The sequence below is a fragment of the Alligator sinensis genome, unplaced genomic scaffold (assembly GCF_000455745.1).
Source record: "Alligator sinensis unplaced genomic scaffold, ASM45574v1 scaffold1253_1, whole genome shotgun sequence".
In the NCBI taxonomy this organism is placed as follows: Eukaryota; Metazoa; Chordata; order Crocodylia; family Alligatoridae; genus Alligator; species Alligator sinensis.
In genome coordinates, this window is record NW_005842944.1 from 538,171 (window position 1) to 552,477 (window position 14,307).

Below are 14,307 nucleotides of genomic sequence, written 5' to 3' on the forward strand. Positions count from 1 at the left end.
AAACCATCTCTTCCTTGTGATACAACTTTACTATAGACACATTGCACCTGCCAGCCTAGGTTATATACTTTAATTCTTTCATTTATAAAATTCATTCTTCCAAGTTCTAAAGTGAATCTGGGAAGAGATAAGACATCTGACAGCAACTATACCACACACACCTGACATGGAATATTATGAATTTCTGAATTAAAACAGAAATATTACCTCCCCTGCCCATCCTGGAAACAAAATACTTATTTCTGTCCTGGTAGAATAGACTATAAGAAACCACATCACCATTAAGAAATGCCACTCAACTAAATACATACATACAGTACTATATTGAACGAAACTGAAAAACTTAAACTAATTTAGAAATTACCACTATAATGCTGCAGATTTTAGCTTAGAATCTTCATCAAAATTCAAGTATTTTTCTTTAGGGAGACTGGTTGTGGGATAGTGCACATAGTACATAAGGCTCAATCCTGAAATCAGTAACCCCTACTAATTTCAATATTAATTGCATAGATTTATGCTGTAAGGATTGTGCTCTCTTTTCATTGATAAATTTGCAGGGTTTTTTTTCTTTTATTTTCCAAGACTATTTCATTTTATAATAAAAATAACCATATCTTTTAGGAAACCATTTGCCACTCTCCCAAAGCCAAGATTTTAAAGAGATGTTTCAAAATAAATGCAGGTTATAAAATTTATTTGTGTGAGCATTCAAACATACTGCGATGGAAAATATGGTATTTAGATTCCACTACAAGCTCCACAAGTATATACTAAAGTTGAACAATACATATGGTTCAATTTGCATTGGCACAATTTAAAACTGAAAATATAAAAGCATTCATCCTGTAGGAAAAATAAAAACAATAATTTAAAGCTTCATGAGAAAAGAGGTGCTAAATTTAAAACAATCTAAAGTAGTACCATAGTCAGGACATCACCTTTAGACTTGTTAGGACAGACAGGAAGAAATTTTGCATCTGCTGAGGTACAGATAGAAGATTTCATAATACGGCATTAATGATCTTTCAATGGCAAATCCTTCAAAATACAAAATCAACCAAAATCACTTATCACATAATTCAAAATGTACATGTAATAAAGGCAAGGCGATAATCAGTTATGGCCTGTCAAATATTTACCCCACTAGCATTATCTACAGAAGCATTTGGCCATTTTGTACACAGTGATTCCTTATGCACGTTGAAAGGGTTTCAGTAAAAAAGCAACACTATATACAAATCTGTACACAAATCCAACAGAGCATTTTTCTATCTCCCAGAGGAGTTCACTTAAAGCAAGATACCTGAGATTTCTCAATATCTTCAGTTTCCTTATCACAAACCTTAATATACATTTCAGATTTTACAAAAAAAAAAGACCTCCCTGGAGTATGTGCATTATATAATTAAAAAACTATAGCTTTAAGGAGCTGAAAAGCAACACTATCTATCTGAGAGACTTTTTGTTGTTGCACATTCAAGAAGGTCCATTCACTGAAGAACACTCCACTAACTTGGGTAGGTCAAAATTAGAGAGCACTTCTTCAATGCAGACATGACAGGGTCACTGTTGTCTTAGAAAAACTCAAAAAACCCCAAATTTCAGTGGGATGAACTGCTTCCTCCAGTTAGTGAGTACCTAGAGAAGACGACAAAAAGTATTATTTGTCACTTTCGAAATCTTGCTAAATAACAGCCCACTAAAAATTTGCAGCATTTTTCTCTCTTTAAGTGTGTTTGTGTCGAGCAATATTCCTTTAAAAAAAAAAACAACTCGCACCATTAGCCTGAGACAAACATGAATATAATACAAATATAGCTCTAAAACTGCACCTGTTATTCAGAAACATATCAATAGCCCCAAAGCTCAGCATCTTGATAGGTAAATAATCAAAATGAAACTTGAGTGTTGCAGGCAAGTTTTATTTTTCCTTTAAATACCCTATTTGGCAGTGTATTCTCTCTACCACTTGAAGGTGTTCTGGGGCAGGAAACTTCCTAGCCTAGACAAGGGTTTTAGGGGACAGAGGGGATGAACAGTTTAAACACAGTAAGCTTTCACTAAATTCTAAAACGAGGGTGCTCATCCCCGAGTGCCATGTCATCTGGCCCTTGGCGTTCCCCACAGGTCCAAAAATTTTGGGGCAAGGAAGTGGTGCCGCTGCTCCCAGGCTGCTAAATTTCTGGGCCCTGCATGATAGATTGAGCATGTAGGGCAGCACTGGGCACCAGGGTCCTGATCCCAGAAGGCAAGAGCAGTGTGGGGCACTAGGCACATGAGGGTCAGCTGAGGCTGCACAGGGCCCTATCCAGGCATGCAGGACTGAACAGACATCACGGGGCCTGATGCTGACACATGGGGCTCAATCTGGCCCACAGGGCCAAAAGTTTAAGCACCACTGCTCTAAGAATATTTAATATCAGAATCCAGAGGTGTTGGGATTTGTTTTGGTTTTTTCTTAATGCTCCTCAGTCAAACAGGTTAGAAGTTTTCCTACAAGGAAGAAGAACTGAATTTATTTAGTTTAGAAAAATGAAGACCGAGAACAGGATATAGAGGTCTCACAGTATACAAAAGCCTGTTACAAAGTGGACTACAATTGATTGTTCTCTATGCGCACTTAGAAGGACAAGGAAATTAACTTAATATGCAGCAAGGAAGATTTAGGTGACATATAGGGAAAAAACTTTCTACCCCCAAAAAAGAAAAAATCATTAAGCACTTAAGTTTGTGCAACCTACTTCACTGAGGGTTTTTCAGAAGTGGTTAAAAACCTCTCTCAGTGATAGTCTGGGGGTGCATCTACACATGAAATTAATTGCATGCAATAGACTCTGGTGCACATCAGAGTTCATTGCTCCTGGGCACAGCGTATACACATGCCCATCAGCCTGTCAGCCTGCTGCTCCACCCCAGCTCAATGCACTTTGGAGGGGCTGGCTGGGGCACAAGGGTGTCCCACACACTAGCACACGTGCTCCAGCCAGCCCCAGTCACTGTCTACATGTGCACTGCGGTGGAGAAAACTCTGCTGCAGAACAGTACTTGCATTGGGCAGTACTATCCTACAGTGGAATCAATTAGTTTACTCTGGCCTAATAGCACCCCTCATGTAGACACGATGCTTTACTGTTGAGCTAACTAGGCAACTCTGCAGTAACCATCTCATGTAGATGTACCCTGCTTATACTTACTCTGCCCTGGCAGAAGGGAATGGATACTTAACATCCTTGTTACCCCCACACTTCTGTGACCTCTATGATCGAGTGTCCCATCTTTTAAACGGCAAGAGCTACTGGGATCTGCTAGTGTCATTAACACTTGTAGGAAAAAAAAACATGCAACCTTTCAGGGCATCCCCCTTGATTAAAGGGTTTGATTATTTTATGCTGAAAGCATAAATAAGTATGCACAAATCCGCACCTTCCTTCCACCTTCATTGCTCTTCTTGAGAGGAATGTCTGATATTAGCTAAAACTGACATGAATGTGCTAAAAAAAGCCTATTAACAGAAACATTTTTGTGGAGATTTATAAAGCTGAACACAATTCATAAAACATTTTGATCAACTCCTCAGGTACAATTTTTAATGTCCAAAGAGTACGAGTAACAGTCTACTCTACTAGAACACTAAATTAAATTAAAATAAGATACTGATAAGACTTTTCAACTGTCATTATTCCAGGGTGGGGGGCGGGTAACTTCATCTTTTAGAAAAGCTAATTTAACTAAAAATTAATTGCATTAATTATCATTTTGATAACTGAGGAATACTGTGTGTTCCCAAAACTTATTTTGTGCCATTACATTTACATAGCAATTTTGAGATCTATATAAATACATTTCTTCATCCAAAGTGTTTACTGTCACAGTAAGATAATATTTTTAATACTAGTTTCTTACAATTCTAGGCAAACTTACAATATTTGACAAACTGACTAGATGGTACCTCCTGTAGAACACCTACTTTAAAAATGTTATTCACAACTTAAATTCTTCCTGCGTGCAAATTTGGTATATAAACAAATATCTACACAGCCGTATTTGTACTTTAACTGTGAAAAATACATTTCCTTAGATGATTTATACACAGTATTTCCAAGTGTCGAGGCATCCTGAAAAAGAGTAGTTTCTCACTAACTCATTTTGTGCTGCACCCAAGACAGAAAACTGCATATAAATCATCCATTCTTCATGATCATTAAATATGGCAACTATAGGTGGCAGAGTGTTTGATCTTTTTAGAAAAAATGTTTGTTCTTTAATAGTAAAGCCAAATACATCAGTCAATGAACAGGCTCACTCTAGATTTTAAAAAGCAGTTTCATAAATTACAAAATTTCCATTGTTTTTTAATTTTACAACCATATATAAAGTAGCTGTGCTTACACATAAACACATGAAAGCAACATGTATCATTTTAACCATGGATATTGAGTTATCATCAGTATGTCTGGGGATTTCTGTACAATAGTCATAATTTTATTTTGTGAGACCCCTTTATACAATATAAAACTTTATGCAATGTATTTTAAACTATTAAATTATTCACTGCAATTTACAAATTTAAGTTCAGCCAAAGATAGCGTCTTCTTAACAAATGCAACACACGTAAAAAGTATCAAAACAGTTTCTTCACTACACTCCACTTTTAATATTAAACACAACATTTCTTGAAATACTCTCCATTTCTACCAAAAAATGTAGAATCATTGCGGGTAACAAGGATGGGAGTTATTAAATAAAAAAAGGGTACTAGATAGCTGCATACACTAAGGTCTCAATTTGCAAATCATTAATCACAAGTGGTATTTTACATCAGTCACTCATGTAAGTAAGGGCTATTTACAAGATTAACCGTTTGCAGGAACTGGTTTTAAATACACTTAAGGAAGAATTAAAAACGTAGCAAACAGCTGTGGCAATTCTAGCATCAAGGAAACTATGGTTATTGACACCAACAGCAATCCTTTTTAATATTAAAAACCTAATTTTTTGTGTAGTTGTACAATTAACATCACAACACTGTCACAGACGAGACATAAGAACAATATTCCTTAACCAGAGACAACAGAATGCTGAGGAGTATTTCATTAAAGCAAAAAATGTGAAATGTTAATAAATATCACATAAAACCCTTCTATTTTTTAAAATTGCTTTTAATTTTTAAAAGTATTTACATTCTTAGGAAAAGGCATGTAACTGGTTGCAGTCTCCTTACATTACCACTTTGAATTTTCTGAATGAAATTTTTTAGAGTTATTGCACAACAGAAGGGAAGGTGGGCAAAACCTTTTAACGTAGTTTGAACTTTCCCCTAAATGTCACACTACTTCAGTGATCATGCATGCAAAATTGTGAAGCAGAAAAATGATGATCTAAAATTTTGTGGAAAAAAATTGTTGGAATGGAAATGTTTTGTACCCTGAATAATAATGGGCAAAAACATAACTTATCCATTTTACTTGAATAAAATATTATTCCCATTGGGTGGATATCTTGAAATTTGGAATCTTCCATTACATGGCATAATGAGGGGAAAGAAATAGGGATTTAAATTTATGCCTTGATCTTTTTCCTTTCCAACAGGAAATACCAAAACAGTCATGAGATTTCAATTATTTAAGTGCCTTTTATACATATACACATGCTGCCCACTAATCCCTCGTGCAAATCTGTCAGCAGCTTCATACAGCCACCATTTCAAAACAGTCCATTTTTAAATAGCTCATGACAGCTGTTCTATTTCTAGGATGGCACTGAGACAATTTACAGCATGAGAGTGACTATATATCCAGTGAAGACAGGAAAATTAAAGTTCCTGACAGACCCAGAATCTTTGCTATTAAACAACGAAATGTTAAGAGCAGGGGCCAGCCTGCAAAAAAGTTGGATCCAGCTGAGGAAAGTCTGACCTAGCTCAGGGAGAAGAGACTGTGGCATGCAACTGCACCGTTCCTTCTGTTCCCTCTGCAACACCCTCCTCCATAGCCCTCCCTGCTGCTTTCTCATGCCTGTGTTTACCCTTCTGCAGAGGAACCTGGTCACAATCTCTGACCCACAGCAGGAAGATGTTGCCAACTCCTATCTATAGACACTTTATAATGAACTAAACAGAAATCCATGCTTTTAATCGTTTCATGCATTGACAAATATTAAAGAAGCCCATTTAAAATAAGCTCATTAAAGTAAGACCTGAAGAATGGACTGCATTCAAAACCTTGTCTAAGTCCATCCCAACCATGCAGTTAGTTCAATAAAAGATCACTCACAAAAACCCCTGCCTCTTGCAAAATAAGCCAGGCAATTTTTCATATGTCTAAATACAATGTTGCTTTTTTGTTACCTCTGAAGCCGCCGTACAAGTTGTGATACCATCGTATCTGAAATGCCTGGACAAGCTTCCTCAGCTAAATAAATAGCTTCTCTCAGTTTTTCTATGGATCCCATGTTGCCACCACATGCCTGACTTTTCTCTTTCAACTAAAATGGCAAAATACATTCATTAGTAAGAAAAATACTTGCATATATAATAATGCAAATATTTGTTACAGTTACAGATCTGGTAAACAACCATTATGCAACAGGAAGTAAAATAATCTCTAGACTTCACCATTAGCATTCTTTTCAGCTATTTAGATTTAAAAAAAACCTATTAATGAATGTGTTGCAAATAGTTTAAATAGCAGCAATGCCACATTTGCAATTTTATCAAAAGTCATTACACTTATTCATTTAACAGCAAAATGGGATCCGATCCCTGATCCCAACATCTGCACCTCCTGGCACAAGTGTATAGTAGGGCACATGATTTGGGGTTTTGGAGATCAATGCCCACCATTTACTACTTGCCAGTGCAGGGGGAGCCTGGGATTTTGATTTGCACTGGGAAATTGAAAGCCGGGTATCTGCAGCTGGCATGAATGGTACAGTCCCAGAGCTGGGGCCAACAATCAGCTGACTGTCAGTCCCAGCATGGAATAGCACTAGAGCCAGTTTGAGATCCTGATGCAGTCCCAGGGCTGGGACTGACTATCAGCCACATAAGAACTGGGTGCCGTTGTCCAGAGTCTGGTTGTACATCTGATCCAGATCCCCAGTCCCTGGGAATCAAGCCTTCATTAAGCCTTCACATTGCCCCCAGACTGCTGTTCCCCATGTTGGAAACCTGTTTTATGAACTGCTTGCTCCGGTGAGAATCCCTGGTGCAGTTTCCACTACCCCAATGCCAAGACCAGCCCAGCTACACTGCTCTGCTCTCTCATAGCCAACACAACTTATGCCCCCCGCCACTAACAGACCTACACTCTAACCTCTGGCCCTTACACCTATAACTCAGGCAGGAGCTGCCTCTGGGAGCTGCCTTCAAGTGCATGGCCTCACCCCTACCACATGTCCTCTCTCTCACTGGTGGCTGTCGATGCCCCTTAAACTGTTCTTGACTTGGTGTCCAGGAATGGCTTCAACAAAAATAGAGGTGCACCAATACATCGGTCCGACATCGGATCGGCACTGATATAAAGAAAATTGATTGTATCAAAAAACTGACCTGATGTGGCCAATAATTTAGCCGATAAATGCCCATGCATGCGCACAGCCACAGTGCAGCATGTAGGCAGCAAGGAGCACAGCCTGGCAGCTTGGAGACCTGCACTCCATTGGTAATTCTGGTGTAATGGATGAGGAGGGGGAAGGGAAGGAGCATGGGGGGCAGATCAACGTGCTGAGTGCTGCCCAGCCAGGGTGGGGGACAGAGCCACAGCTCGTCTGGGGGGCATGGGGAGGGGGGTGGTGGCTCCCGCTACTGCGTGCACCCTGGGAGGGCACGGGGCAGTGTGTGCCCCTGGACCTTTGTGCGGGGGGGGAGGAAATGCCACTGCAGGCTGGGGCTGTGCTCAGGGCAGGCGGTGGCAGCGGCACTGGGAGGAGACTAAACCAGAATTTGGGTTGGCTGCAGCCCCCACCCCCATGTAAGCCTCCTCTCAGCACCACTGCCGCCCGCCCCAAGTGCAGCTCCCACGCGCTGGGAAGAGCCAGGCCCCAAGCCTGCAGGGGCAGCTCGCCCCAGCCCCACCTTCCCTCCCCACGGTGCCCTCCAGGGGTGCACAAAGCAGCAGGGGCCCTACCCGCTTCCCACGACTCCCAGATGAACCGTGGCTCCATCCCGCACCCTCCCCTGGCTGGGCAGTGCCGACCCCAGCCCCAAACCCACTTCCTCCTTGGCCACAGAGGCCTTGATCTGCCCCCCCCTACACCCCTTCCCTCCCCCCTCCCCATCTACCACAACAGACCTACCAGCTGCACGCAGCTGTATTGGAAATTAGATCAGTATCAGCCAATATGCTTCCTTAAAAATTGGCTATTGGTATCAGTCCCCAAAATCTCTATCAGTGCACCTCTAAACAAAAGGTAGCAAGGGGGAAGAGTTGCAAGAATCCTGAAACAGAGGCATGGAGGATTACAGAAGGTGTCTGTTAACAGCAATATGGACAGTGAAATGTCCTTCACTCACAGAAGTACATGATCCCCTTACTAAATTCAGTCCTAATAACATCATTTCCGTTAGGAAATAAAATGCTGGATGGCAGGTTGACTCCACACTGAGTCCAAATGGCCTGATGAGCAGAGACCACTGTGCTATACTGCATCTGATAGGCAAGCTTGTCCTGCCGTACTATGCTTAATAACCCTGCTGTGTGGCATGGAAAACTCTTAGGATCTTCCTCAGGAACAGAACTCCTTTTCGTAGAGCAATACTCTTGTAACACCCACACAGGCAATACAGCAGCAAAGTCCAAAAGGATTGTTTAGAAGAAAATATGGTCCCTATATTATGGCAAAGACAGGGTGGGAAGAGCATGCTTTAATATGAGCACAGTTCTACAAGCTTATTTAAAAGAAATGTCTCTACATACCACCGTGTCTTGCCTTCTAATATACTTAAAACAACAAATAAATATTCTATGGAATATTTGCAAAATTCTATAAATGTTTGCCACATTCCAGTACAAATCTAGAATTTTTCCCTCTCTAAAAGTGAACCTTAAAGGATTAAAAACTGCTAACATCTGGTGGCCTGGTCAATCTAGCCTAAGTTGAGAAGACTGAGAAGCCTGAATCCAGGTTGGGCAAAACAGCCCAACAACAGGAAAGACTGAACACTGCACCCCTTACACACTCCTCTCTTTATTACTTTAACTGTTCCTTAACTGTCTCTCCTTGTTATCTTTTTCATGCAGTGACTTTGGGGAAGCAAGCACTATTGTAAGCAAAAAAACAAACTGAAAAAATAAAAGGTACCAATAAACCTGAATGCTGTGGCTGGACCATAAGGAAAATTAACCCATTTGTTTCAGACTGGTTATAGCAGTGGGGGCCAACCTTCGTCAGGTTTGCCACAAATTAAACCCCACTCCCTCTAAATGCCACTCTGATCTCCTTGCCCTATACAATGTACTACTCTGCCTTCTGTTCCCCATGTAATCTACTGCTCCTTTCTGCTTCCTGCTCTGTGCTCCTCACATGATATACTGCTCTTCTTTCTGTCCTTTCTGCCACTGCTATCTGTCCCCTCCCCCATTTGCCACAGAGGCTGCCTGTGTCACTTGTGGCAGATGTGCTCCAGGTTGACTTTGGTTATATACTTATGTACTTTTTTATTACTATCATTCCTCTGAGTATCATCATCATTCCTCTGAGCCAAAATGATTTTACAAATAATTACATTCTCAGAATATTATCTTACCTCTTTAAATAAAGGAGATATAATTGTAGATAAGCACTGAGACAAAGGCCGCTTTGGAATATTTTTTTCCTTTAGGTGGTGGAAAGGGAAAAAAACATGAAGAATCAGTAACATGACTGCAATTAAACACAGGCAATTCACATTGCAGTTTCAAGCAATCCCAATATCCTCAGTACTTGCAATTGTTGCTCAACATAAATTATTTGCTCTAATCGACTTGATAAAAACAAAAACACCATTATGTACATGTGCAAACAAATACAAAGAGCTAAAATAGTTAGGGCAAGATTTGCTGAGGAAGAGCTATCCATCTTTGGTGTAGCTAGGAAGCACATGCTGCAGTGGCAGTCCCGCCCCACAAATCCCCCCACTGTACAGGCTGGGCTAGTGGCACACAGCCACCCACAGCTTCTGCCACGTGGGTAGCTGTGACAGCAGAACACAGCCCTCAGCCCCACACCATGCAAGCACGTGAACCCCTGGGCTCTCCCCTTTCCACACAACAACACAGGAAGAGGCCATCAGGGCCTGCAAGCTGCATGCCAGCCCTTCGCAGGCCTCCAGTTAGACAGCCATGCACTAAGGAGTGTGCACTTTATGTTCCCATACCTAAAAGTTAAGCGTCCCGCTTTGAAAGCAGGTTGCTCAAACCAGACAATTCAAGCACCTGAGTTCCCTATTACTTTACATGGGAACAGTTAGGCACTACGATGCAAGCAAATGGACAACTAAGCTGGCCAACAGAAAGTGCTGGAGACAGTGGTACGCCTGGAATTCCACTCTCCTCCAGGCTTAGGCAGCTAGCTTCAGTCCTAAATTGGGTGCCTATGTGACACTGAGATTCACCATACAAAACCTGCACTTGGGCTTAAGTGCCAAAGTAACCCCTTTCAGTACAGATAACTGTCTAACATTAACAAAAAAAACCAAACACTCTCTCTCTCTCTCCCCTCCCTCCATGTGTGAATGCTCTATGAATACTCTAACTGATACTGGTTACAGCATTCACCCATGAAGTGGAAATATGGTTTCTATGCCCTCTTCACACAGAAGATGTTCAAATCAACAATTCCTATGTTTCATAAGAGTGCTCTAACCATAGATGGAGAGACTGCACTGGGTTGCTGAAGCTAGGCCCTATGCAAAAAGGACTGCAAGCTCCACAATGTCAGAGACAAACAAAGCAAGAGGGAGTAAAAGTGTAGCCAAGAGAAAAAGGGAATCCTGGAATCTGGTTCTAACACACTAAGCATTTTTCATTATTCACTGGATAAAATGAATTCTGGAGTACAGAAGAAAACTTAAGTTCTTTTTTGAACATCATGCTTAGCTTTTATTGTTTAAATAATGAATAATGTTATTAGATCAGTTGTTTTGCAATTGTCCATATTTACAAAACCAATGTGGTTTGAAGTATGTTCTCTGTGAATAATTCAGTTAATACAATTGTCTTGAGAATGATAAAAAGTACATTATGAAAAAAGGTTTTCTGGAGAACGTACAGTAAAGCTGAATAAACCACTCCATATTTTCTTGGCAGGTGCAAAGTTTGTAAGTGGAGAGTTACTGATAGTACAGTTGTTATGAAAAAAATCTAATGCTTATTTATAGAAAAAAAATCAAACCAAAACTAAAACACTAATACAGAGCAAAAAATATGCTGGACATTGGGCAATACAGTGTTTAGATGTATATCTTTCTACGTACACTTAATATCAAACATTAATAAATTACCTTATTTTTTTCTAGCTCTTGTGGCTGGGCTGCTCCATTCTCCAGACTCTTAGGATCCTTTTCTCTAATTGTAAAAATCCAGTCCCCTGAATCACCGCTGCCTGAGGCCTGGCCATCTGTTTCACTTTAAAAATAAACAAACAAAAACCCCGAAAAACAGAGAATTTTCAGAAACTGACTCTTATTGACTTACTCTGCCAGACAAATCATAAAACCTCCACGTGAGAGCAAAGTTCAGATAGGCTACTCCTCAGGCCAGTGAACTGAGATTAACATCTGTCACATTTGTTCTCTCTCCTCCTTCCCCAGGGAGAGAAAAGCATGTAGCCAACCGTCCTGTTTGAGTACAGTATATTTATTAATATACACAGCTATGTATTTACATTACAGAAGGGAGTGACACAACAAAGAAGTGATTATTGCACTTAGAGTGGGAAATGGTGAGCTCTGCACTGACTGTAAAACAATAGGGAAGCTGAAACAGAAGAAACTTCCCAAGTCACTGAGTCCAGTTCCCTGTATTTACAGGCGATCATGTGTTCAAGGAGATGCCCACTCTGTCACCTCCATTTCTCCCAATACACACAAGACAGACAGAATTACTGATTAAAAAAAAAAGTTGCATTGTGCCACAGAAAGAAAGCAGGACAGACAAAGGGGCCACTTAAATGCTTAGGTCACTAAAAAGGCGGGGAATATGTTAGGTAAAATATGCTCAGATGACCCCAGAGAGTAGACCACATATTACATTATAGGAGGAAGGCAAAAATCCCAGTGGTCCTTGCTAATCTGGTGTGGGCAAAGATTCCTTTCTGACACCAAATCCAGGCCCCTGAGAGGTTTCTCAGTATCATTTGGGAGTACCAGTACACCCAGGCCAATTTCCCACATCTAGCTACAAAGATGTTCAAGGCTTCGGAGGAAGCTCAAGGGGGAAAACCCCCAAAGAAACTAAATAATGAATTCAAGGTAATGAAAAATCAATTCTGTCTGGCCCCAACAGTAGGCCTGTGTGAAGCAGCTACTATTTTGCTTCGGATTCAGCTGATTTGAGGGACAGTGATTCGATTTGGTGATTCAAATCACTGTCCAGAATTGATTCGGCTGAATCTGATTTGGAGAGTCAGCCGCTGCCGAATCGGACGAATCTCTGAATTAAACAGGTGACATGAATACAGTAGTCACTGTGATAGGGCAACTTGATTTCCAAATTAACAGGGCATGGTTTTTTGTTTGTTTGTTTTTGTTTTTTTAAGAACCAGGAGCTGGGGCTGGGCAGGGCAGCTATCCACAAGGATGGGAGAGCGGGCGGGGGATGGGGGCTTGTGGAAGAGCCACCCCCCATGCAGCACAGGGCAGTGGGCATCACCCCCCCCCCCCCCCGCGCGGCCGCCCTTCAGGCCGGGGGGGGGTTTTGGCGGCAGCCATTGAGTGCAGGGGGGTTTTTCAGAGAGCTTCAAATTGATTTGGACCTTTTTATTGGTCTCCAGATTTGATTCCGATTCAGAGATTTGGCCGCCTTTGAAGCATGAAATTAAAAGTCACCTCCCACAAACAAGCAACCTGCAGAGAGATCAAGTCTACTTTTAACTTCCTGGTGGGATACCAAACACATGAAGCCAGATATCACAAGCTCCAATACTCCAAAACCACCCTGAAGCAACAGAAAGAAAACTAATATTTGTTAGTCACCAGAAGCAAGGGTTCTTGTCCCGAAAGCACTATTTTCTGTCACTATTTATGGCATGCATCCCTCTAAGAAAGGCTGATTTTGAAGGGGGGAAGCGTGCGAGTATGCTTGTAAATAAGGAAATTGCATGCATCCAAGATTCAAATTATTTTGAGCATTAACCAAAACTCCTATCACTTTTCTTGTGTGAAATGAGCAACATTTTATGCTTGACAGGATTAAATACTTCAGAGAGGTCTAAGAGAATGCAAATAGATAAATTGTCTTGTGTTATTTTATATACAAAGATCAGTTCCACTACAGTGGTTTCAACTCCACATGCCAGGCTAAATCTAGGCTGTTCTGTTTTTAGAGGATTAGTTTCTGTTAGATGAATTTGTAGCCGTCTTTTAGTTGATTTCTCTATGAGTTTATTCAGGAATAGGAAGTTTAAAAAAGTGGACATTATTTGGCTAGAATCCACGTGTTCCAGGTAAATTACTTAACTTTTGGTCAGATTATTTTGGATTTGAAAGAGGAACAATAGATTCTGTCTATAAAACTGTTTAGTCAGAGTGGCATCAGTCAGTGATTAGGAAGGAATCAAGATCAGGAAAGTCCAGGATCAGATTCACAAGTCTGGGTTCAATATGGTACCCAAAACTTCTTGAAAAGAACTGTAAAAATTCTTTTAAACACTCCAAGCATTGCATCCTATCATTTAACCAGGTATACTGTGAATGGGATTTACCAAGAACTGTTCATCACTGGGAGTTTTACTATAAACAACAGTTGGACCTGGCGAGGTCTGCTGAGACCCAACGAGGCCTACAATAAGTATTCTTAGAAATTGCATTCTGTGTATTGAGTACAAGATGACAGCAAAGAAAGCTAGATATTTAAAACTGAATAAACTGAATATTTGAAGCATATATAAATGTGTTACAGAAACTAACTGCAAAATGCAAAATGGCTGCCCACATTGCTTCTGTGACAAAGTCGAAAACTACACAACAGCAGGGAACACTAATGGTGTTACTGTTGAATGCACCCATGGTCTCGTCCTGGAGGCAAAAAGTGACAGAAATGGAAGGAAACAAGACCAAGAAATCCGTGGTCTAAACATCCTTTTATAATCGGTGAAGATCTATGACTG

At 40.7% G+C, this 14,307-nt stretch overlaps 1 long non-coding RNA gene across 1 annotated transcript; it reads right to left on the bottom strand.

Annotated features, from left to right (window-relative positions):
* Nucleotides 1–676: 676 nt before the first annotated feature.
* Nucleotides 677–12,613, bottom strand: LOC102378740. Its single transcript, XR_003091936.1, has 4 exons — nt 11,483–12,613; nt 9,749–9,817; nt 6,350–6,486; nt 677–1,641 (listed from the first exon to the last, which is right to left on the bottom strand). It is a non-coding gene; the product is annotated as an uncharacterized LOC102378740 (long non-coding RNA).
* Between the last annotated feature and the right edge of the window lie 1,694 nt (nt 12,614–14,307).